The 26817-nt window shown below is 44.7% G+C and overlaps 1 protein-coding gene across 2 annotated transcripts in view; it reads left to right on the forward strand.

Moving 5' to 3' along the window:
- LOC137631713 (uncharacterized) overlaps window positions 1-26817 on the forward strand; it is a 158016-nt gene that overhangs the window by 691 nt on the left and 130508 nt on the right. The window lies entirely within an intron of this gene.

Consider the following 26817-nt stretch of genomic DNA (forward strand, 5'->3'; position numbering starts at 1 on the left):
ACCAATTCGGTTAGATATAAGTTGACGAATTGGTTGATGTTATTACGGATGAAATGAATGAGAAAACCAGTTAAATCACGATATCTACTATAGGAAATCATATATTTCCTGTACGAAATCACACAATGAAATACAATACAAATGAACCATATAAATATTAACACTGTGGACATATATACTGAGTTAAAATATATAAACAACAGATGTAGGGGACGATAACATTAGCAACGTTACCAATGGTTGACAGAACTACCAACGATGACGAATGGTACACAGTGTTACCAACGGCACGATGTCATTACTAGAGATAGAAATAAATTTTTCCATACGTAAACTAAATAATACTTCCATAAAACTATTACACAATAAATAAAGAGTACCAAAAGGCCACAGAACCTAACAAACCCACCTAACCTTGCCTAGAAGTACCCCGGTCACAAAACACATATAATAAGAATGGGGGAATGACTTACCTTGATACACAGTACTACCAACGGAGACGAATGGTACACAGAACTACCAACGACACGATGGCATTACTAGTGCTAGAACTGCTAAATATCTCCTCAGATATATTCAATAATTTCTCCATATAACTGGTACGAAATATATAAAAAGTACAGAAAGGCCACAGAACCTAACAAACCCACCTAACCTTGCCTAGAAGTACCCCGGTCACAAAACACGAATAATGACTATTGAGGAATGACTTACTTTTATGAAGGAAACGTCGAAACTTGCTGGACTCGGAAGGAAGAGACTGACGGATTAACTTCTATGACTGGGTTGTGGATGGTTGGGGTCATCGGGGTCTTGTGGGTAGGGGGGGTCGATTGTCTGTTGTTGTAAAGGAGGGTAGAGGCGACTGGCAGTAATGAAAAAGTGGTGCAGGATAGTAGTGGGTGAAAAAGAACCTGGAAAAATATTGCTTGAAATGTTCAGACTTGATTCCAGGCCTCTGAACCCACTCCTTCACTTCTCTCCAGAGACGTTCTATATCTTGAGTATGGATGGTTGGGTCTAGGGGGTCAACAAAATGCTCCGAATGATTAATCGACTTATGAACGTAACCAATTTCCGATAGAGAGTTGTATGCAGCCCACTTATCACTCATAATAATACTACCACGTTTAATATACTTCTGGATGAGGGGAATTAGAGTAGCAGCATCTCGTTTAGTAGAAAGGGGGGGAACTAAAGGGATAATGAAAAATTTCTTGGTCACACGTTCAGTACCCCCAAAGACCCATATGGCACTTAACGGTCTACCATTGTTGTATTTAGCTTTACCAAAATGAGTTTCGTCTATTTCAACAGTAACTCCATCACCACCAATCGCCTCTTGATTATCGAAGAAGAATTCGGTAACCTCCGAACAGAAACTTCTGCAATCCACACTAGTCTTTGAAGATATGTCTATACCATCCATGAGGGTCTCATGGTCCGAATGTTTATGCAAAAAGTGGTTCGCACATAATATTATCTTCCATGGTGGTAGCCGACTTTGGTCCAAAAAAGTACCTTTATAGGCCGTAACAGTATACCCACAACGACGTTTCTTCTTAGTTTTATGGATGGTGGTTACAGTAGAGCAATAAAACCCGTGAATGTCTGCCCTATAAGATAAAAGCGCACGACACTTGGGGCAGTTTAAACGTTGAGGAATAACATTGTGAGATTTAAGAAAATGATCAACATAACCTGAATTATCAACAAAATCACCATGGAATTGAGCCACTGCTTTTAGATACGGAATGCTGCAACCGGTACAAGTTTCTATAATATGATCCATCTCAAAATACGGGAAGAAAAAACGCACTAGTAACGAAGAACGAGTAACTAGGTCAAAGGTTAAAACGGGAAAGGCATTGGAACAATGGGTCGGAAAAGAGCGCATAAAGAGATAAAAGAAGGGGGGGTAGGGAGATATCTGAATAGGCCTAGAGTGGTGATTGGTTAAGGGAAAAACAACGAACAAAAGAGGGAAAACATGAATGAACTAAATACGGAAACTAGACCAAAGAAAAGTTTTATAAGACACAGAGGAGAGAAAAGGAACTAACCAACAAAAATAAATACAAACAATATAGGAAGATAAAATGGAATGAACGGTAAATAATAGTGAATGGGAATATAAAATGAGGAGATCATACCGAGAATTAACTGGATAAAAAAACTAGTCCAGGGTAAGTATTTATGTGAAACCGGGAAGGGATAAAGAAATAACCCAACAAATAAAACCAATATAGGAAGGTAAAATGGAATGAATGATAAATAATATTGGATGGGAATAAAAAATGAGAAAATAACACTAATAAAAAGAGTAATGAGGGAGTGGAAACTCCTGCGCAGGTGGGGGGGATATATGCGCAGATCGGAAACTGATGAAACGAACGTACTGTACGTACAAATGGGAAAGGAAATAACAAAACAAATAAACCCAATATAGGAAGGTAAAATGAAATGTATGATAAATTATATTGAATGGGAATATAAAATGAGAAAATAATACGGTAATAAAAAGAGTAATAATGGAGAGAAACTCCTGCGAAGGGGGGTTATATAAGTGAAGGACGGAAGATAGGGCGAACGAACAAACGAACAAATGGGTGCTAATGTTAGCATGAAACGCTAACATTTGATCTACATCAGGTATGGAATGCTAACATTTAATCTACATCAGGCGTTGGCAGCACTGGTTACTGTATTACTACAAGAAATAACCTTTGAAACGGCTCCTCCCAAATATATCCAGGTATACTGATTTGTCTTTTCCTACGGTTATAATAAATACCAGAAAGAAATGTATAGAGAAGAAAAGGACTGAATTACGGTTATATATCGGTTCCCCAGTATGTTTACCCCACCCAAAACCCCGGGTTCCCAAAGGGGGTCCCCCATTATCGGCGGATATAGATGTATATATATTTCTGTAACTATTCATTTGCGACGGGAACGAGTGTTATTTTCGAAGGGAGCGTAATTTTTCCTATAAGAAAAAGTAGTTGGAATACTAGGATACATTGAGATGTAATAATATACAATGAAACCAATTACGGTAGGTTAGGTAAGATTAGTTTTATGTTGACCAGGCTGACATGAATCTTTTTATTGTTTATATATGACATATCTGTTTTTGACATTGTTAATAGTTTATATAGGACTTATCTGTTTTGACGCTGTTACTGTTTTTAGAATGATATATTGTTAATTTATTCTCATCATTTATTTTTTTCAATATTAAACTTACCCGATAATCATGTAGCTGTCAACTCCGTTGCCCGACAGAATTCTATGGAGGGATACGCCAGCTATCACAATACTAGAAGGGGGTGTACTTACCAGCGCCACCTGTGGCCAGGTACTATAGTACTTCTTGTTGACACCTCCTCAATTTTTCCTCTGTCGTGCTTCCGGCAAGACGTTCTGGGATACGCTTATGATCTTGGAGTATTTTCACGGCTGTTTGGTGAAGTATTCTCTCAGATTTCGGCTGTCGCTTTACTGGAAACCTTCTATATTAGCTTAGATAGCTATTATTTAGTTCTGATTAACGGTTAACGATCTTTTGCTTGATTTTGAAACCCCTTTTGGCTAACTCTTTTGATTCAAGATGGCTGACATTTCACAAGCCCCCACCCATAGACGATGTAGGTCTTGTAATAGGCGTATTCCGAAGGCCTCGGTAGATCCTCACACCGCTTGTTCTGACTGTAGGGAAAGGCCCTGTCAGTTAGAAAATCGATGTGAGGAGTGCGCCGGACTTTCGGAACTTGATTTTGTCCGTCTTCTGAAGTATTCAACTAAGTTAGAGAGAGGTAGAGTTAGGAGGAGTTCTTCTCACTCTTCACTTTTTTCCTCATCTCATGATCCCCTACCTTTTCCTACCCCTGTAGTGGCTACCCCCGAACCTACTATTTGCCCTCAGCCTGATATGTCTGTTGTTTTGCGGGCCATTCAGGCCTTAGGTGAAAAAGTAGAGTCAGTGGTTAGTGATCATAAGTCTCTTATGGCCGAAGTCAAGGAACTTAAGGTCAAGAGTACAGTGGGTGGTATTAGTGCCAGTGCTGTGACGAGTGCTAGTGTCAGTGCAGTGCCAAGTGCTAGTGTCAGTGCAGTGCCAAGTGCTAGTGTCAGTGTCAGTGCGGTGCGTGAGGATACTTCTGTGCGTGCCAGTCGTCCTCCCAGTCCGGGACCTCTTGCAAGCTCCCAAGCCCAGGGGAGAAGCAATGTCGAAGGGCAAAAGGGTTCGACAGGCCTTGATCGGCGCACGGAAGTATCCTCGGTGGTTGCGGGCGTGTCTTCCAGAGACCGTCACTCCCACCTGCAGACGATTGAGCCCGTCTTTTACTCGTCTGCTGATCAATTGTCAGGGAAGAAACGCTGGACCCAGGTCTCAAGACCACTCAAACGCAGAGTCCAGTCCTCAAGAACTCAACCGGGCTGCAGTCATTGGATCAGCTCTGACTCGCCGCAGTCATCAGTTGATTGCACTCCGCCTAAGAGGGGTAAGGTTCTGCCGCAACAGATCTCGTCTGTTAAGGCTTTACCTCAGCAGACCTTAGTGTCTGCCGACCCCAAGTTGTCTCTACTGCAGTCCATGCATTCACAACTTGCGGTCTTGATGAGTGAGTGTCAGGCTGAGAAGGTTACACCTCCTCCTGCGATCGCTCCGCCTGACCGCAGTACTGCCTGCCAGGCGTACGATGTTGAGGCTCCTCAGAATACCTTACCACGTTCTGAGTTTACTGTTTCCAGCGGTGTGCAGCCCCCTCCGCCTTCCTTAAGACAACCTCAGCAATGGGAACAGGAAGCTTATACCTTACTTCCTCCGCTTCCACTTGCAGTTCCACCAGTGAGGCAACACTCTCTTGAGGTACAACAACCTCTCCCACCTATGAGTCAGTCTCCTCAGCCCTCGCTGCAGCGAGCTCTACCCTTCTCAAGGCAAGCGCATCAACACCTTAGCCGTGCGCCTCAGGAGCCTCAATTCGCGAGACAATTACTGCGTTCTGCGCAGCCACTACCTCATCGCTCACAGCTCACACCGCAGGAACCTCAACTCGTTCCTCAGGAACTCGCTACTGCGCATCTGCCTACCGCTCAGCAAGCGCAACCCTTGAGTTCAGACACTCATGCCAGGAGTCAGCCTCCTCCACCCATGCGCCTACCTTCTGCTTCTTCGGTCGATCAGCCTTTGCAGACTGAGCCTCAGGTGTTCCCTCAACTGAGTCTTGAAGAGGAAGCCACTAATATTGTTGTTCCTGCTCGTGCTGACTCTGCTGTTCAGCATACCTTACCGATCTCTTCGCTACACTCTGATGGTGAAGTGTCTGATGATGAGGCTGCACACCTGGATCCCTCATCAGACGTGGATGAATCCAAGTCTTCTCCACCTTCTATTGACTTTCGTAAGGTCTTGGCTCTTTTTAGGGAGGTCTACCCAGACCACTTTGTCTCCGCTATTCCCCGCTCTCCGCCATCTGAGTTTTCGCTGGGCATGCAGCCAGCTAAATCTACTTATACTAGGCTCGTCTTAGCAAGGTCCTCTAAGAGAGCGTTAAGGATTTTAGGGGAGTGGTTGCAGTCTAAGCAACAACTTGGAAAGACTTCGTTTATGTTCCCTCCGACCAAGCTCACTTCTAAAGCGGGCGTTTGGTATGCCACAGGAGAGGAACCAGGCTTGGGAGTACCTGCCTCTGCCCAGGCTGACTTCTCTAGTCTGGTAGACTCTCCTCGTAGAACAGCTATGAGGCGCTCTAAGGTTTGCTGGACCTTCTCAGACCTTGATCACTTCCTGAAGGGTGTTTTTAGAGCATTTGAGATGTTCAACTTCCTAGACTGGTGCCTGGGGGCCCTCAGCAAGAAGACCTCCACTGCGGACAAAGATTCTGCCATGCTCTTAATGTCCTGCATGGATAAGGCCATTAGAGATGGATCTGGCGAGCTTGCTTCGATGTTTTTGTCAGGGGTTCTTAAGAAAAGGGAGCAACTTTGTACCTTCCTTTCCTCCAGCCTCACATCTTGTCAAAGGTCTCAACTCCTTTTCGCTCCGCTCTCGAAATTCCTTTTTCCCGAAGAGCTTGTCAAGGACTTGTCTGCTGCCCTGATACAAAAGGACACACATGATCTTGTGGCCTCATCGGCTCGTAAGACTAAGGTTTCTACCTCAGTCCCCAGGACTTATCGCACTCCAGTGGCTGATACTCCTGCTACGAGGTTCATACCGCCCTTTCGTGGTAGAGCCCCCAGCCGAGGAAGCTCCCGTCCAGACGCTTCCAGGAGCAAGTCTAGGAAAAGTTCCAAGGCTTCTAAAGGAAAAAACTGACTCTCCTCATCTCCAGACAGCAGTAGGGGCCAGACTCAAGTTCTTCTGGCACGCCTGGGAAAAGAGAGGTGCAGACGCCCAGTCTGTCAGTTGGCTGAGGGAGGGTTACAGGATACCATTCTGCCTCAAACCCCCTCTGACCACTTCTCCCATCAACCTCTCTCCCAACTACCAAGAAGAGGACAAGAGGCTAGCGTTGCATCAGGAGGTGTCGCTCCTCGTCCAGAAGAAGGCAGTGGTTATAGTCCGGGACCATCAATCCCCGGGCTTCTACAACCGTCTCTTTCTGGTGGCCAAGAAGACAGGAGGTTGGAGACCGGTGCTGGACGTCAGCGCGCTCAATGCGTATGTCACCAAGCAGACGTTCACGATGGAGACGACGAAGTCGGTCCTAGCAGCGGTCAGGCAGGAGGACTGGATGGTCTCGTTGGACCTGAAAGATGCATACTTTCACGTTCCTATTCATCCAGACTCCCAACCTTTCCTGAGATTCGTTTTTGGAAAGGTTGTCTACCAATTCCAAGCCCTGTGTTTTGGCCTAAGCACAGCTCCTATGGTGTTTACGCATCTGATGAGGAATTTAGCAAAGTTCCTCCACTTATCGGACATCAGAGCCTCCCTTTACTTAGACGACTGGCTGTTGAGAGCCTCCACGAGTCGTCGCTGTCTGGAGAATCTCAACTGGACTTTGGACTTAATCAAAGAACTGGGTCTGTTAGTCAACATAGAGAAGTCTCAGCTCATTCCCTCCCAATCCATTGTGTACCTGGGAATGGAGATTCGGAGTCAGGATTTTCGGGCTTTTCCATCGGCCCCAAGGATAAGCCAAGCCCTAGATTGCATCATGAGCATGCTGAAGAGGAGCAGTTGCTCGGTGAGACAGTGGATGAGTCTCACGGGGACCCTTTCATCGCTGGCCCTGTTCGTCGAGCTAGGGAGACTCCACCTCCGCCCTCTTCAATTCCATCTTGCAGCTCATTGGGACAAGAGTTTGACTCTCGAGACAGTCTCTATCCCGGTCACCAAAGAGATGAAGACCACTCTCTTGTGGTGGAAGACCCATCTCCTTCTCAGGGAGGGCCTATCGTTGGCTATTCAGACCCCCAATCTTCATCTCTTCTCAGATGCATCGGACTCGGGCTGGGGTGCGACCTTGAACGGACAGGAATGCTCGGGAACGTGGAACGAGGATCAGAGTATGCTCCACATCAACTGCAAGGAGCTACTAGCAGTTCATTTAGCCCTGCTGAACTTCAAGTCCCTCTTGCTAGGCAAGGTGGTGGAGGTGAACTCAGACAACACCACAGCCTTGGCTTACATCGCCAAGCAAGGAGGGACCCATTCGAGGAGCCTATACGAGATCGCAAGGGACCTCCTCATTTGGTCAAGAAGTCAAAACCTCACCTTAGTCACGAGGTTCATTCAGGGCAACATGAACGTCTCAGCAGATCGCCTAAGCAGAAGGGATCAGGTCATTCCCACGGAATGGACCCTCCACAAGAGTGTGTGCAACAGACTTTGGACCTTGTGGGGTCAGCCTACCATAGATCTGTTTGCCACCTCCATGACCAAGAGACTTCCGCTGTACTGTTCCCCAGTTCCAGACCCAGCAGCAGTTCATGTGGATGCTTTTCTGCTGAACTGGTCCCATCTCGACCTTTACGCATTTCCACCGTTCAAGATAATAAACAAAGTCCTTCAGAAGTTCATCTCGCATGAAGGGACACGGCTGACGCTGGTTGCTCCCCTTTGGCCTGCAAGAGAATGGTTCACAGAGGTACTTCAATGGCTAGTCGACGTTCCCAGGACTCTCCCTCTAAGAGTGGACCTTCTACGTCAACCTCACGTAGACAGGTTGCACCCAAACCTCCACGCTCTTCGGCTGACTGCCTTCAGACTGTCGAAAGATTCGCTAGAGCTAGAGGCTTTTCGAAGGAGGCGGCCAGCGCGATTGCCAGAGCAAGAAGGGTTTCCACTCGTAGAGTCTACCAATCTAAGTGGGAAGTCTTCCGGAGCTGGTGTAGAGCCAATGCAGTATCCTCTACCAATACCTCTGTGACCCAAATAGCTGACTTCCTATTACATCTTAGGAATGAGAGATCCCTTTCTGCCCCTACGATTAAAGGGTACAGGAGTATGTTGGCTTCAGTCCTCCGCCACAGAGGTTTGGACCTTTCTTCCAACAAGGACCTTCAAGACATCCTTAAGTCTTTTGAGACTTCTAAAGAGCGTCGTCTATCCACTCCAGGCTGGAACCTAGACGTAGTCTTAAGGTTCCTTATGTCACCTAGGTTCGAACCTCTCCAGTCAGCTTCCTTCAAGGACCTTACCCTCAAGACTCTTTTTTCGTCTGCCTTGCAACAGCTAAGAGAGTCAGTGAGGTTCATGCCTTCAGCAAGAACATTGGTTTCACGACCGAATCTGCAACATGTTCTTTTCAGCTTGGATTCTTAGCTAAGAATGAGCTTCCTTCACGTCCTTGGCCTAGATCGTTTGAAATACCTATCCTCTCCAACATGGTAGGTAACGAGCTAGAGAGAGTTCTTTGCCCTGTCAGAGCTCTCAAGTATTATCTTAATAGGTCTAAACCTATTCGAGGACAGTCAGAAGCCTTATGGTGTGCCATCAAGAAACCTTCGAGGCCCATGTCCAAGAACGGGGTTTCGTATTATATAAGGCTTCTGATTAGAGAAGCCCATTCTCACTTAAAGGAGGAAGACCTTGCGTTGCTGAAGGTAAGGACCCACGAAGTGAGAGCCGTAGCTACTTCGATGGCCTTTAATAAAAACCGTTCTCTGCAAAGCATAATGGATGCAACCTATTGGAGGAGCAAGTCAGTGTTTGCATCATTTTATCTTAAAGATGTCCAGTCTCTTTACGAGAACTGCTACACCCTGGGACCATTCGTAGCAGCGAGTGCAGTAGTAGGTGAGGGCTCAGCCACTACATTCCCTTAATCCCATAACCTTTTTAACCTTTCTCTTGAATGCTTTTATTGTTGTTTTTATGGTTGTTACGGTAGGCTAAGAAGCCTTCCGCATCCTTTTGATTTGGCGGGTGGTCAATTCATTCTTGGGAAGCGCCTGGGTTAGAGGTTGTGTAGAGGTCCTTTAGTAGGGGTTGCAGCCCTATATACTTTAGCACCTTTGAGTTGATTCAGCCTCCAAGAGGAACGCTGCGCTCAGTAAGGAAGACGAGCTTAAAAAAGAGGCAGAGTAACGGTTCAATTCGACTTCCTTACCAGGTACTTATTATTTCATTGTTATTGGAGATAACTGTTATATGAAATATGGGATACTTAGCTATCCTTTAATCTTGTACACTGGTTTTCACCCACCCCCCTGGGTGTGAATCAGCTACATGATGATCGGGTAAGTTTAATATTGAAAAATGTTATTTTTATTAGTAAAATAAATTTTTGAATATACTTACCCGATAATCATGATTTAATTGACCCTCCCTTCCTCCCCATAGAGAACCAGTGGACCGAGGAAAAATTGAGGAGGTGTCAACAAGAAGTACTATAGTACCTGGCCACAGGTGGCGCTGGTAAGTACACCCCCTTCTAGTATTGTGATAGCTGGCGTATCCCTCCATAGAATTCTGTCGGGCAACGGAGTTGACAGCTACATGATTATCGGGTAAGTATATTCAAAAATTTATTTTACTAATAAAAATAACATTTTTACCTACTGTATGAAAACGAGAAAAATCTAGAAACGTAAAAAATTATTACAAACCTATTTACAATATACTATAATAATACCAACATTTACAGACTTCTTTTTCATTTTATACATCCTTTTTAGATGTCTTTTTGGGGCCTTCTTTCAGTATCACTTCATATTCTTGACAGAAGTAAGTCCCATACATAAACACGATTCTAAATACATTTAGATTTTCTCACAAGAGACAGGTTTCTATATAGAATACCATATAATTGTTGTGTTTGTGTGTGGCAATCCTTTCAGCCTTCTCTTACAAAACCTTGCTTACTTATTTGCTTATTTCTTTGACAAATTTGTCGACCATGACATCAATCAAGAGTAAGGTTAGGTATTCTGTTAAGGTGTGAATTTCTATTTAGTATGTTTACTGGTCTATATGTCTGTAAAAAGCAAAAATTAGTTACAAAACTAAAGTTTTCAGGCGGATTTAGTCGTGCCCATAAATTTTACCAATTGCATTTGCGCGTTGTCGTCACTTTCATCTTTCGATAGATTGCAAGCAATGTCACTGTTAATGTCAAAGCCATTAGCAGATGATCATTATCATCATCATCTAGAAAGGCCATTCTAATGAATGAAAACAGAAAATAATGATAAATTTCATCAGAATTGAAAGACACTCGACTGCTAACGCACTTTAGAATAAAAAAAAAAACATCAATGTCTCTGTCCAACCCTGAAGTTGAATTGACCTTTTCCCCTTTATTGTTTATAAAACAATGGATAGTATTATCTGGAAACTTTCCTCTAGCCACAAGCTAATTGGTAAAAAATTCTGTCTATGTCACCGAGTTAAACTTAAGAAGTACGAGAGAAAATCCTGCAAAATTGGAAAATAAAACAGCAATAGTATTAATGTTGTCCTATGACAACTCATAATGCATTCATAAAATTAACACATAGCTCCAGTTGGGTTAAAGATCTATAACTGAAAAAAGTATATTTCAAGAGAGAAACAAACTTACTACAACCTAATCTTAGGTTTACACCTAACCTAACATAAAAATCCCATCCTTAAATACAAGGAGGGGCTATCCCCTCCCTCTGATTCCCCTCTTACTTTACTCTAAGGAAGAGTGTATCTTTACAATGGCCTCCTGACCGACTTTTCTTTTTTAACATGGTTTTCCAGATAAGTGACCCCTCGTTTATTGCGGTAGATAAGTTCCAAGACCGGCCGCGATAATTGAATTGCCGTATTTATCTAATTATTCAACGTGCATTTTGACTTTCTTAAACCCTCGCTCTACTGTTAACAACCCACCCTTTACTTAATTAACTACAGGAAAAACTTTTTAGCATTATAAAATGGGTAAGTAAGTTTAAAGTATTATATAACAGGGGCTAAATGACAGTAGTAAGCTATTGGTAAGTTTACCACATAGTACAGAGGTTACTGTGCTGTATAGCAAAGAATATGTGGCTATGATGTGATCGGCAACTGTTAAATTTTAAAAAAGTACAGTATACAGTACATACTGAAATAATTTATAATACAATTTCATGTTACTGTTCTGTATTACATGTATCACAGTACAGTCAGCCTGCGCTTTACGCGAGTTTATACATCGCGATTTCACTTATACGCGACACAGAGAACCACATTACCTATTAGATAAAAAATCAAATATTCACGATAAAAAATCCTGCGACGCGAAGATTTTGAATAGCCTGGGCTCCTTTGAACTGGGGTTGCTTCACGCCACTTCTCTCCCCCTCTACCCAGCGCATTTCAGCTCTCGCTGTACACTGTACATTCATTTACTGTGGTAAAAGATTACAGTTATATTTTAAATAAACCAAATTTTGATTAACTGTATTCAATAATGATGCATATGATATTCACATTTGATATCACAATTATAAATAAAAACATAGCAAATTATAATCTTTTCCAATTTTTATGTTTATGCTTTGCAAAGCAGCTGATTAAGGCATGCTGCCGGAGGGTATTTCATATTAACTAAGCAATTATTACTGTTGATCAATCATTTTCCAATTAGCATAATTTTAATAGTTTTATTTGAAATGCCACATACTCTTGTAAAGGACAACCCCATATAAAGGGCGAACCCCAAAATTCCTTTAGAAAAAGCTCTTTTATCATATACTGAATGTCATGGGCGAATGACAATTTCAAGGCCGGCCTAATGTTACTATTCCTGGGTGGCAGTGGCCTAGGGTAATCAGGGGGAACAGAGGAGCACAACCCAATGCGGGCCTCTGACCACCTGTTGGACTGTGTTGAGTGAGCTTGGGCACTATTCTTGACCTTCTTACTTGGTCTTTGAGTGGCCTGTATTAAGAAGAGGGCTTCTGTTAATGGTTGCTTAAACCTCAACTTCTCTGCTTGCAGAACCTTAGGAGAAAGTTGTTAGGTGGAAGAAATGGTTTGTTCCCCCCTTCCTTTTATAACTACTGTATTCCTCTTTTTCTTTCTTTTCCTCTTAAAATTCAGATGCTTCTTAGAAGAAAGCCAGTTGCAGTTGCAAAAGTAAGGCTCTTGACTCACCACCTTTTCTTAGAGGGCTGGATGACACCCAGAGGCTGGTACAGCAACTCCATGAGAACTGGTAGCTCAGCCCTGTGGGGATAAATAACACACCCTGTGTTTTGAACCCCAGGGCTATCTTGGGTTCCTCTGGCTTTCTCCAGCTAGGTGGAGATAGGTGCATGGCCCCTTGTGAGGCCATGTCTGCCTTCTGTCAGCCTTGTATTTGAAGAGCTTGGGCAGTCTTTTTCACCATTATTACCTACACAGTTGAGTGCTCCCCTCTCTGAATGAGGTACTGCTGTGTCCCTTGTTAGAAGAGGGCACCCTATGTGTGTAGCAACCCTTGTGATTCTCTCCATCGGAAGACTTCTTTGTTTGTGATCATTGAGACCTTGACTTCTCGGATTACAGAACCGGAGAAGTTAAAAAGTGGAAGAAGCGATTCTTTCCCCTTCCTCATGATGCTTTTAAAGGTTTAAAGGCCGCTCATGAATGGTAGAGGCAAGAGACGGACATTTCCCAATTGAGCAGGAAAATGCCCTAGAAACTGACCAAATATACATATGATCAGTGCCAAAGCCCCCTCTCCACCCATGCTAGGACCGAGGAGGGCTAGGCAATGGCTGCTGATGACTCAGCAGATAGACCTATAGGCTCCCTCAAACCCCCATTCTTAACTCACAAGAATGGTGAGGTTGCAGCGACCAAAGGAACTAACAAGTCTGAGTGGGACTCGAACCCCAGTCTGGCGTTCAACAGTCAGGGACGTTACCGCGTTGGTTACCACCTCGTTCTCTTGCTCTTTCTCTTTTTATATGATTCTGTTGCTGCTTCTTGTTTTAAGGAGTTTAAGTCTAGGAGGGCAAGTCATAGTTACTGTACTAGAAGGCTGTTGAGATCAACTCTACTGTGAAGGGTGGTTGGATGATACCTAGGACTATTGCCCTGTGTCATGGCATTCCCAGGGTCATGACCAGAGTTCTCTCGGCTATCATAATAGTCAGGTGGAAAAAGAGGTGCACGGCCCTATCTAGGCCTATGTATGCCTTCTGTTGGCCAAGCATGGAAGAGTTGAATGTTCACTGTTACGTATCCTTTATGAATGATGAACTGGTGCTCCTTTTAATGGGGTACTGTGGTACCCCGTGTTGAGAAGATGGCTGCTCAAGGTCATCAATGTACGCTTTTGCACAGTCGCCTTCCACAGATCTCTGATTAATGGGTCTCAGTCGTAAACTAGGGCATGAGTTCAACACGTCTTCTCACCTCGATCATCAGAGCGAAGAGTACAAGGTATTCCTCTCTCTGCTTTGATTAGTATAGAGATTCTCACTCTGAGGATCACTGGCCTGATCCAGTGTCAGTCCATGATTACTTTTCCGGTTCTGTCCCTTGGTCAGAATACTGGTTTGTTCCTGCACAAATAAAAACCCTCATCTTTTAATAGAAGTATGTTTTCAGATTGGCTGGAACTAGTTTGTCAAAATTAATAAAGAAGTGTCAGTAGTTAGTGGCAGCCAGTTGGGAAGCTCTCCCCCAATTTGTACACTGAATAGCCACTTTGTTTTCAGCCTCTGGAGAGTACCGACCCACTCTTGGTGCTGCACACTTGTTATTCTATTTTTTTTCAATATTAATCTTACCCGATGATCATGTAGCTGTCAACTCCGTTGCCCGACAGAAATCTACGGTCGGGATATGCCAGCGATCGCTATCCAGGTGGGGGTGTACTCAACAGCGCCATCTGTGAGCAGGTACTCAAGTACTTCTTGTCAACAAGAACTCAATTTTTCCTCTGTCGTGCCGCCGGCAAGACCTACTTGGATACGCTGTTGATTTTGGAGTTATTGTTCACGATTTGGTGATGTATTTGCTCTAAAGTTTAGCCTTTGCTGTTCAGGAAGCTTTATCCTTAGCTTAGCAAGCTTTTGGAATTAATTTGATTTATTGGTTAACGAACTTTGCTTAATTTTGGAATTCCCCCTTGACTACTTCTAAATTCAAGATGTCTGACCAGTCCCAAGTTCCTAAATACAGGCAGTGTAGTGTTAGGACTTGTACTAGGCGTCTTCCGAAGGCCTCTATAGATCCTCACACCGTATGTTCCAATTGTAGGGGTAAATCCTGTCAATTGGAAGATCGATGTGGGGAATGTGCTGGGCTTTCAGAATTCGATTTTAACGAATTCCTTAGATATGCACGTAGGTTAGAGAAGGAGAGAGATAGGAGGAGTTCTTCTCGCTCTGTGGATTTTTCCTCTCCCCATGCCCCTCAACCTTTTCCTTCCCCTGTGGTGGTGACTCCCAAACCTGCTACGAGTGCTCAGCCTGCAATGGCTGATATGTTGCGTGCCATTCAGGCTCTTGGTGATAAGGTGGAGTCGTTGGTTAGTGACCGTAATCAGCTCTTGGCAGATGTCAGAGAGCTGAAAGCGAAGAGTGCAGTGGGAAGTGTTAGTGCTAGTGATGTGCATAGTGTCAGTGTCAGTGTTGCGCATGAGGGTACATCTGTGCGTGCCAGTCGTCCTCCCAGTCCGGGACCTCTTGCAAGCTCCCAAGCCCAGGGGAGAAGCAATGTCGAAGGACCAAAGGGTTCGGCAGGCCTTGATCGGCGCACGGATGTATCCTCAGTGGTTGCGGACGTATCTGTTAAGGATCGTCCCATCCACATACAGACGAATGAGCCCTTACATTCCTCGTCTGTGGAAGAAGTTTCCAGGAGGAAACGGTGGACCAAGGTCTCACGACCGCTCAAACGTAAGGTCCCTTCCGAGCTAGTCCAACGGCCCAGGTGTAGCCACTGGGTCAGTTCGGACTCGCCGCAGTCATCTGATGACTGCACACCTCCCAAGAGAGGTAGAGTGGTCCCTCAACAGGCTACTGCTCCGTCGGTTGTTGCTCCAACTACAGTAGACCCTAAGTGGTCCATGCTGCAGACTATGCAGTCTCAGCTTGCGGCATTCATGCAGGAGTATCATGCCGAGAAAGTTAACACCTCTCCTGTTAACCTACAACCCGCAGAGGTTGTGCGCTCAGCAGATACTGCGGCTGCCTGCTCCCACACTCCACCTGTGAGAGCTCCTCCTCCGATGCGCAGTCCTCCCTGCCAGACGCATGTTCTTGCTGCACCATCTGCTAACATGCGTGAGCTGCCGCATCAGGAGTTGCCGGGTTCCAGCACTTTGCGGCATTCTCCTCAGCCCATGCAGCATGCTCTGCATACCTTACAGCATGCTCCGCATACCATGCAGCATGCTCTGCATACCATGCAGCATGAGGCGCATACCTTACAGCATGCTCTGCATACCATACCGCATGCTCCTCAGCCCACCGCAGCCCCTCCCACACACCAGCCCTCTGCGTTTGTTGTTGCCAGCTCGCAGACCGACCAGCAGAGGCATGATGTTGGATCCGCAGGTACGCATGCACCCGTTCTGCCGGATTCAGCCGTTCAGCTTGCTGCTCTGCCTTTGCCACTCGCAACTCAACTTTCGGATGATGATGTATCGGATGATGAAGCTGCACATCTGGATGAACCTCACTCTGATATTGAAGGGCACAAGTCTTCGCCTCCCTCCTTAGACTTTCGCAAAGTCCTTGCCTTGTTCAGGGACTTGTGTCCTGAGCATTTTGTGTCTGCAACCCCTCGTTCTCCCCCCTCCGAGTTTGCTCTGGGCATGCAGTCTGCTGCGCCTGCCTTCACCAAGCTTGTTCTCGCCAGATCATCTAGGAGAGCTTTGAGGGTTATGGGGGACTGGTTGCATTCCAAGAAGCAACTGGGAAGGACCTCTTTTGTCTTTCCTCCTCCCAAGCTTGCTTCTAAGTCGAGCGTCTGGTATGCCACGGGAGAGGAACCCGGCTTGGGGGTTCCTGCCTCTGCCCAGGCTGACTTCTCAAGTCTGGTTGACTCTCCCCGCAGGTTGGCTATGAGACGTTCGAAGATCTGCTGGTCCTTTTCCGATTTAGATCATCTGTTGAAGGGAGTCTTTCGTGCCTTCGAGATATTCAACTTCCTCGATTGGTGTTTGGGAGCCTTAAGCAGGAAGACTTCCCCTTCAGATAAGGACTCGGCCATGCTGATCATGTCTAGCATGGACAAGGCAATTCGGGATGGGTCTGGTGAACTTGCGGCTTCATATGTATCAGGAGTCCTTAAGAAGAGAGAACATCTTTGCTCCTTCTTATCAGCTGGTATCACTCCTTGCCAGAAGTCAGAGTTATTGTTTGCTCCTCTCTCCAAGTGTCTGTTTCCGGAGGAGCTGATTAAGGGGATGGCTGCCTCACTTATCCAGAAGGATACTCATGATCTGATGGCTTCTTCTGCACGTAAGGCTAAAACCTTACCTTCCGTGCCTAGACCCTTCCGCCCTGCAGCAGTTGACACACCTGCTTCTAGGTTCATCCCGCCCTTTCGTGGCAGAACCTCCAGCAGAGGAGGTACCCGTGCAGACAGTCACCGTGGCAAGTCCAAGAAGGGTTCCAAGTCCGCAAAAGGCAAGTTTTGACTGCCTTCCTCTCCAGACAGCAGTAGGAGCCAGACTCAAGACCTTCTGGCAAGCTTGGGAGAGCAGAGGTGCAGACGCCCAGTCTTTGAAGTGGCTAAGGGAGGGATACAGAATTCCGTTCTGCCGCAATCCCCCTCTAGCTACATCTCCCATCAACCTCTCTCCCAACTACAAGGAGAAGGACAAGAGGCTAGCGTTGCAACAAGAGGTGTCGCTCTTGCTACAAAAGGAAGCGGTGGTCATAGTCCGGGATCATCAATCCCTGGGCTTTTACAACCGTCTCTTCCTGGTAGCCAAGAAGACAGGAGGTTGGAGACCGGTGCTGGACGTCAGTGCTCTCAATGCTTTTGTCACCAAGCAGACGTTCACGATGGAGACGACGAAGTCGGTCCTAGCAGCGGTCAGGCAGGAGGACTGGATGGTCTCGTTAGACCTGAAAGACGCATACTTTCACGTCCCCATCCATCCAGACTCCCAACCTTTCCTAAGATTCGTCTTTGGAAAGGTTGTGTACCAGTTCCAAGCCCTGTGCTTTGGCCTAAGCACGGCACCTCTTGTGTTTACCAGACTGATTAGGAATATTGCGAAATTCCTTCACTTGGCAGACATCAGAGCCTCCCTCTATTTAGACGACTGGCTTTTAAGAGCTCCCACAAGTCGTCGCTGTCTGGAGAATCTCAGATGGACTATGGATCTGACCAAGGAACTGGGCCTCCTGGTCAATTTAGAGAAGTCCCAGCTCGTCCCATCCCAGACCATTGTCTACCTGGGTATGGAGATTCAGAGTCGAGCTTTTCGGGCTTTTCCGTCGGCCCCAAGGATCAACCAAGCCCTAGAATGCATCCAGAGCATGCTGAGAAGGAACCGATGCTCAGTCAGGCAGTGGATGAGTCTAACAGGGACACTTTCATCGCTGGCCCTGTTCATCGAGTTAGGGAGACTCCACCTCCGCCCCCTTCAGTATCATCTAGCTGCTCACTGGATAAAGGACATGACGCTAGAGACGGTCTCAGTTCCTGTTTCCGAAGAGATGAGGTCTACTCTAACGTGGTGGAAGAACAGCATTCTTCTCAAGGAAGGTCTACCATTGGCTGTTCAGACCCCCGACCACCGTCTCTTCTCGGACGCATCGGACACGGGCTGGGGTGCGACTTTGGACGGACAGGAATGCTCGGGAACATGGAATCAGGAGCAAAGGACACTTCACATCAATTGCAAGGAGTTGTTGGCGGTTCATCTGGCCTTGATAAACTTCAAGTCCCTCCAGCTAAACAAGGTGGTGGAGGTGAACTCCGACAACACCACAGCCTTGGCTTACATCTCCAAGCAGGGAGGGACTCATTCGAGGAAGTTGTTCGAGATCGCAAGGGACCTCCTCATTTGGTCAAAAGATCGAAAGCTCAAGCTGGTAACGAGGTTCATTCAGGGCGATATGAATGTCATGGCAGATCGCCTCAGTTGGAAGGGTCAGGTCATCCCCACAGAGTGGACCCTTCACAAGAATGTTTGCAGCAGACTTTGGGCCCTGTGGGGTCAGCCAACCATAGATCTATTTGCTACCTCGATGACCAAGAGGCTCCCGTTGTATTGTTCTCCGATTCCAGACCCAGCAGCAGTTCACGTGGATGCCTTTCTGCTGGATTGGTCCCATCTCGACCTGTATGCATTCCCGCCGTTCAAGATTGTCAACAGGGTACTTCAGAAGTTCGCCTCTCACAAAGGGACACGGCTGACGTTGGTTGCTCCCCTCTGGCCCGCGAGAGAATGGTTCACAGAGGTACTGCAATGGCTGGTCGACGTTCCCAGGACTCTTCCTCTAAGAGTGGACCTTCTGCGTCAACCTCACGTAAAGAAGGTACACCCAAACCTCCACGCTCTTCGTCTGACTGCCTTCAGACTATCGAAAGACTCTCAAGAGCTAGAGGCTTTTCGAAGGAGGCAGCCAGAGCGATTGCCAGAGCAAGGAGGACATCCACTCTCAGAGTCTATCAGTCTAAATGGGAAGTCTTCCGAAGCTGGTGCAAGGCCAATGCAGTTTCCTCAACCAGTACCACTGTAACCCAGATTGCTGACTTCCTGTTACATCTAAGGAACGTAAGATCCCTATCAGCTCCTACGATCAAGGGTTACAGAAGTATGTTGGCAGCGGTTTTCCGCCACAGAGGCTTGGATCTTTCCACCAACAAAGATCTACAGGACCTCCTTAGGTCTTTTGAGACCTCAAAGGAACGTCGGTTGTCCACTCCAGGCTGGAATCTAGACGTGGTCCTAAGGTTCCTAATGTCATCAAGATTTGAACCGCTCCAATCAGCCTCTTTTAAGGACCTCACATTAAAAACTCTTTTCCTCGTGTGCTTAGCAACAGCTAAAAGAGTAAGTGAGATCCACGCCTTCAGCAGGAACATAGGTTTCACATCTGAAACGGCTACATGTTCCTTGCAGCTCGTTTTTTTGGCTAAAAACGAGCTTCCTTCCCGTCCTTGGCCTAAGTCGTTCGAGATCCCAAGCCTGTCCAACTTGGTGGGGAACGAACTGGAGAGAGTACTTTGCCCAGTTAGAGCTCTTAGGTACTATCTAAGAAGGTCAAAACCATTACGAGGACAATCAGAAGCCTTATGGTGTGCTATCAAGAAGCCTTCTCTACCAATGTCTAAGAACGCAGTTTCTTACTACATCAGGCTTCTGATTAGAGAAGCACATTCTCATCTGAAGGAAGAAGACCTTGCTTTGCTGAAGGTAAGGACACATGAAGTGAGAGCTGTGGCTACTTCAGTGGCCTTCAAACAGAACCGTTCTCTGCAGAGTGTTATGGATGCAACCTATTGGAGAAGCAAGTCAGTGTTTGCATCATTCTATCTCAAAGATGTCCAGTCTCTTTACGAGAACTGCTACACCCTGGGACCATTTGTAGCAGCGAGTGCAGTAGTAGGTGAGGGCTCAGCCACTACATTCCCATAATCCCATAACCTTTTTAACCTTTCTCTTGAATACTTTTTATTGTTGTTCTTTGGGTTGTACGGTCGGCTAAGAAGCCTTCCGCATCCTGGTTGATTTGGCGGGTGGTCAATTCTTTCTTGAGAAGCGCCTAGGTTAGAGGTTGTGATGAGGTCCTTTAGTATGGGTTGCAGCCCTTTATACTTCAGCACCTAGGAGTCGTTCAGCATCCTAAGAGGACCGCTAGGCTCAGTAAGGAAGACGTACTTAAAAAAGGCAGAGTAATGGTTCAAGTCGACTTCCTTACCAGGTACTTATTTATTTTATGTTTGTTATTTTGAATAACAAATAAAATGAAATACGGGATACTTAGCTTCTTTGTTAACATGTATGCTGGTCTCCACCCACCACCCTGGGTGTGAATCAGCTACATGATCATCAGGTAAGATTAATATTGAAAAATGTTATTTTCATTAGTAAAATAAATTTTTGAATATACTTACCCGATGATCATGAATTAAAGAACCCGCCCTTCCTCCCCATAGAGAACCAGTGGACCGAGGAGAAAATTGAGTTCTTGTTGACAAGAAGTACTTGAGTACCTGCTCACAGATGGCGCTGTTGAGTACACCCCCACCTGGATAGCGATCGCTGGCGTATCCCGACCGTAGATTTCTGTCGGGCAACGGAGTTGACAGCTACATGATCATCGGGTAAGTATATTTAAAAATTTATTTTACTAATGAAAATAACATTTTGTTTGATCTTGATCATAGCTAGCAGTTCGTTGTGTGTGAGGGAAATTAAGGAAGAAGAAAGGGTTTTGCAGTTTTCCTGATAACTTTAGCTAACTGAGTTTCTCTGTAACATGTCTCTATACACATTTTATTCCTGTTTAACTGCATTCCTGTAGCTGTTTATCCCTTTGTGAGTGTAGATTAGTGACAACAATGTCGTTGGGAATATTTTGGAACTATTGGAAACAACTTCTACCTGAAATCATAAATTTTCAATATTAAACTTGGCCGGTGATCATATAAGCTGTCAGCTCTGCTGCCCGACAGAAAAACCTAAGGACAAAATACGCCAGCGATCGCTATACAGGTGGGGGTGTACATCAACAGCGCCATCTGTCGAGCAGGTACTCAAGTACTCCATGTAAACACAGAACCAATTTTCTCTCTGTCGTGCCACTGGCAAGACCTACTAAATACGCTGTTACTAACTGGATTTGTTTTCACAACTATTTGGTGAAGTACACTATTCTAGTTTTGAGCTTTCGCTATGCAGGGGTTTTATCTTCATCTCAAAACTTGAACTCGTTTTGGATAGATTTAATTATGGTGACAAAGAGAGTATGGACTCTCTTTCACTTTTAAATGGCCGACCCTTCCCTTAGACGGAAGTGTGTTTAGGTTTTTAGTAATTTTGCTTAACACGTTATAGATCTATATATTTTATATCTCTCCGCCTTTATTAGGCCTCTTCGATTAACTTTCCATTTATTATACAGTGAACCCTCGTTTATCGCGGTAGATAGGTTCCAGACGCGGGCGCGATAGGTGAAAATCCGCGAAGTAGTGACATCATATTTACCTATTTATTTAACATGTATATTCGGACTTTTAAAACCTTCCCTTGTACGTAGTACTGTTAACAAACCACCCTTTAATGTACAGAACACTTAATGCATGTACTACGGCACCCTAAACTAAAACAGGCACAAATATTAAAGGCGATTTTATATCATGCGTTTCCTAAACACCTAAAAAGCACGATAAAAAATGGCAACCAATGTTTTGTTTACGTTCATCTCTGATCATAATGAAGAAACAAACTCATTTAGTGTACACATATATGTATAGGTTAGTTTTTGCATCGATTATATTGATTATACAGTACTGTATGTTGATTTTTTTATTACCAATGTTTTAGTTTACGTATTTTTCTTAGGACTTCCAAATGAAATCTTTTTCTTTATGACGCCGCCTGAAACGACGGCGTGTACGCTCAGTAAACAACCACGCTCAGAACAAACAAGGCATTTAACGCGCATGATGATAGTGATAAATAATGATACAGTACATACAGTATTTACAGTAAAAGCATTTACAAAATATGTTACCTTACAAATATAAATTATACAGTACTTGTACGTAGCAAAGCAGGAAAACAATTTACGAGAGAGAGAGAGAGAGAGAGAGAGAGAGAGAGAGAGAGAGAGAGAGAGAGAGAGAGAGAGAGAGAGAGAGAGAGAGAGAGATTGTTTTACGTACGTAAATGTAAATTTTAAACAAAAAAAATATGATAGGTTACAACATGTAGACTTTTAAAACCTTCCCTTTAACTTAATGCATACAGTACGTACATTACTAAACTATAAAACAGGCAGTAAGAATATTAAAGTAAAAAATAAAGATTGTTACTGTACTCACCACGAAAGAAGTTGAAGAAAAACTTGAATGGTGATGGCGATGAATTTGCTGCACAGTAGAAATGATGATGATGAAGCTGATGATGTGTTCTACTGTGCAGTCAATGATAGTATTTTACGTCTCTTCAGACGGAGGTGTCTTTTCCTGGGACACCTCTTCAACTTCTTCCTGGGAAACTTCTTCAATTTCTTCCGAAGGCGTACTAGCAGGAGGAACTGGCTCTTTTTTGCGAGGCTGGAAGAACATTGTGATCGGAAGTTGTTGCCGCTGCTTCTTTTTTCGATCCAAGAGCATCCTGTAGGGAGTCATGATGTCATCGACCTTGTTGGAGAATTGCATCGAGCGAACCATATCCTCGTCCCACTCTTGTAACATTTCTTTCGCCTCCTTGATATGGTTGCAGAACTTGGCAAGCCGTTCTAATGTTAAGCCCGTTTCTTCGACATTTTCTTGGGTCTCTTCCTGGGTATCACTCTCTTCCTCACTTGCCGATTTCGTCAGGTCTTCGAGGTCTGCGTCAGTTAGGGGCTGGGAATGGCAGTCCAACAACTCGTCGACGTCTCCAGTCGTCATGTCGCCAAACCCGTCACCTCCAATTATGGCAGCCAACTGCACAGATTTCCGTATTGCAGAGTGTTGGATTTCCGACGGAGTAAATCCCTTGTCGTCGTAAACAATATCGGGCCACAGCTTCTTCCAGCTCGCATTCACGGTTGCAGGTTTCATCTCTTGAAGTGCCTTCTGAATATTCTGCAGGCACGTGGCTATGGTGTACTGCCGCCAGTACGCCTTCAAGTTGAAATCTTCATCCTCGTCATCTTGGGCAGCATCCACACACGCAACGAGGTCCGCCAAGGTATTCTTCGTTTAGAGGGCCTTGAACGCCCTGATAACCCCCTGGTCCATCGGTTGAATTAATGACGTGGTGTTGGGTGGCAGGAACTCAACCTGAACGCCCTCACGCGACAGGTCAGTTGCGTGTCCACCAGCGTTATCCATAAGGAGAAGGATCTTGAATGGCAAGCCCTTCTCTAAGAGATATTCATGGACTTGCGGGATGAAACACTGGTGGAACCAGTTGGAGGTCAGCATCTTCGTAATCCATGCTTTTTGATTATGCATCCAGTACACGGGAAGGAGATTCTTATTTTTATTTTTCAAAGCGCGAGGATTTTTCGACTTATAAATAAGCCCCGGCTTTAACAAAAATCCAGCAGCATTGCCACACATCACGAGGGTAACGCGATCCTTGAATGCCTTAAAGCCAGAGGCTTTGGCTTCCTCTTTGAACAGGAAAGTTTGCGACGGCATTCTCTTCCAAAACAAGCCAGTCTCATCCATATTAAAGACTTGTTCCGGCTTGTATCCACCTTCGGCGATAATATTCTTGAACGTCTGGTTCACGTAAGTTTCAGCAGCGGCAGTGTCAGCGGAAGCAGACTCCCCATGCAGGGAAACGCTTTTCAGGGCGAAGCGTTTCTGAAACTTCGCGAACCATCCTTTGCTTGCGGAAAAACGTTTTTGAGGCTGGGAATCAGTGGATGTCCCTGGTTGAGGATCATCTGCATCATCATCATCTTCAGCATGGTTGCCGTCGTTGTCTTTAGGTTCCTTTGCAGCAAAATTCTCATATAAACTCAAAGCCTTTGTTTGGATGGTGTTCGTATCCAAGGCTATGTTCTTCCGGCAGTCGGCAATCCACACAGCTAAAGCACCTTCCATGCGTACGATCGTTTTATTACGCGTTGTAACGACTCGCTTCGCTGATCTGCTAAAGGTGATTGCAGCCGTCTTTCTAATGTTCGCCTCGTCCTTTTTGATATAGCGAACGGTGGATTCGTTGATGCCAAAATGGCGGCCGGCGGCCGCGTAACTTCTACCATCTTTTAACATGTCGAGAAGCGTAACCTTCTCAGCTATCGTCATCATCCTTCGGTGGCGTTTAGGCTCACTACCAGCCTTACTAGAAGCAGAACGCTTGGGAGGCATTGTACAGTAGGATTTAACAGAAAGTTCAACAAAAAGTTCAACTTAAAACAGTCGCACACAGCACAGATTAAACTTCACAAACTTAAGAACGTCTACTCAGCGATACGCGGAAAGAGAAAGTGAACGATCCAGCCCCGCGAGAACTTTGATGCTGCGGGTAGAAGATGCGGGCAAAACACCAATCACAGGCTAGATAACAAAACTTGAGTTCTGATTCGTCATCTATCAGCGCTTGAACCAATCACAACCCGTCTTACAGTACTATGATGCGTTGGTTACTCATAGAAGATGCCCCGCGCATACTGAACGTACGTAGATTAAGTACAATACCGTAATAATAATAAATAATGATGATAATACTGTACAGTAATAATGATAATAATAATGATAATAATAATAACAATAATAATTTTATTAACAACAACAACAATAATAATAATAACAATCATAATAAAAATTTACTTACGCTATTTTACGCCTCTCTCTCTCTCTCTCTCTCTCTCTCTCTCTCTCTCTCTCTCTCTCTCTCTCCTCTCTCTCTCTCTCTCTCTCTCTCGTACGCTTATTCGAAATGTGATTTTTGCAACAAAGAATATTATTGGATGCAGTACTGTACTACGTACGTATACATACAAAAGATTCATGGAAAAGAAGCACATCCATTACAGTACACACCATTCTAATATGGTATGACTGCATCTGATTTGCGTTTCATGTTCGATTTAATTTTACTACGTACTGAATTATCGTATGATCACATTCTCTTTTCGTGTTTTATTTCTTTCTGTGCTGAATTATATATCATATGTAATGCAATGAACAATCAGTAAGAGCAGATATTACTAATTACAGTATTAATGGAATTACAGGTAACAAAATATCGTATTTGGTTGTCTTCAGATTTCGCGGTATTTTCGAATTTTCCGGAAAATCTGCGATATGTATATATATATGGGTTATGGGAAAACCCCGCGAAGTGGTGAATCCGCGATTGTCGAACCGCGAAGTAGCGAGGGTTCACTGTAAACATATAAAAATAAATTTTTATGTTTTGTTTATATGCGACCTTTCCTGATAGTAGGCGGTCCTAACTTGGAACCGAAGTTAATCAACGTTGAGCCCGTTATATCGTATTTAGCCTTTAAAGAATTTAAAACTTTTTAAATTTAATGTTTTATGAAAGAATTTAAAACTTTTTAAATTTAATGTTTTAGGAAAGAATTTCTTTGATAGTCTTCGTACTGTTTTCAAAGATGAACTAACGTTTAGTTTTTTAGACTACGCAGTTGTTGACGTTCAGGACGTTCAACATGCGCTCTATCGTTACGATAGAGAGAGAGTGTATCACGGTTTCACTTTGCAGTAAGAGTAAATCGATTCTGACGTTTCGTTCATTCTTTCTTAGCTTAAATGGTTTAAATTCTAAATTAAAGGAACTTTTTATTTGGAAAACCTTTCAGTTTTTTCCTTTAGCCAAATAACATGTTTTTTTGACGATATATAATTGGGCTTTTCTCTCAGGTGCGAAATCAAGAGAGAAAGAGAGAGAGAGAGATAGAGACGGAGGGAGAGAGAGGAGAAAAAACGTTCCATTCAAGCGGGTAACGTTGTTCTCGTGTTACTCTCCTCCCTAGTCGCTGTACGGGGAAGAAGGTAAAACGTTTCTAGGGTTTTATTCTTGTCCCCAGGCTATGTGCGGTGAGAGATTGTAAACGTAGTTTATTTGAACTAGTGTTTAGTCTCTTTCCCAGCCACTGAATTCTTTATCTTTATATATGTTTTCTGTTTTTGCTAGTATTAATGAGCTGCATTATACGACTGTTTTCGCAATTACTACCTTTTAATGAAGGGTAGAATTGCGTGTTTCAGGTAGAAATCAGTAAAAGTTTCGATTTCAGTGAAATAAGTGCAAAACAGAAAATCGAAGTGATAAAGTGATATGCGCAAAGTGTTAAGAGTGTTGCGTCCGAGGGTTCGTCTGTTCGTGCCTGTCGTTCACCTAGTCCGGGACCTCTTGCAAGCTCCCAAGCCCAGGGGAGAAGTAATGTCGAACGACTTATGGGTTCGTCAGGCCTTGATCAACGAACAGACGTTTCCCTCCGTGGTTTCGGGCGTATCTACCAAGATCGCCCCACCCACACAAAGACGAGAGAGCCCATTTACTTCTCGTCTGCGGAAGAGGTTTCTCGTAAGAAACCATGGACCAAGGTCTCGCAGCTTATTAAGCGCAAGTCGGTCCCCTTCCGCGCAAGTCCAACGGCCCAGTTGTAGCCACTGGGTCAGTCCGGACTCGCTGCAGTCTTCCGACGACTGCTCACCTCCTAAGAGAGGCAAAGCGGTACCGCAACAGGCAGTAACACCGTCTGTTGCCGCACCTGCTACTGTAGACCCTAAGTGGTCTTTGC

The sequence above is a fragment of the Palaemon carinicauda genome, chromosome 40, assembly GCF_036898095.1.
Source record: "Palaemon carinicauda isolate YSFRI2023 chromosome 40, ASM3689809v2, whole genome shotgun sequence".
Lineage (NCBI taxonomy): Eukaryota > Metazoa > Arthropoda > Malacostraca > Decapoda > Palaemonidae > Palaemon > Palaemon carinicauda.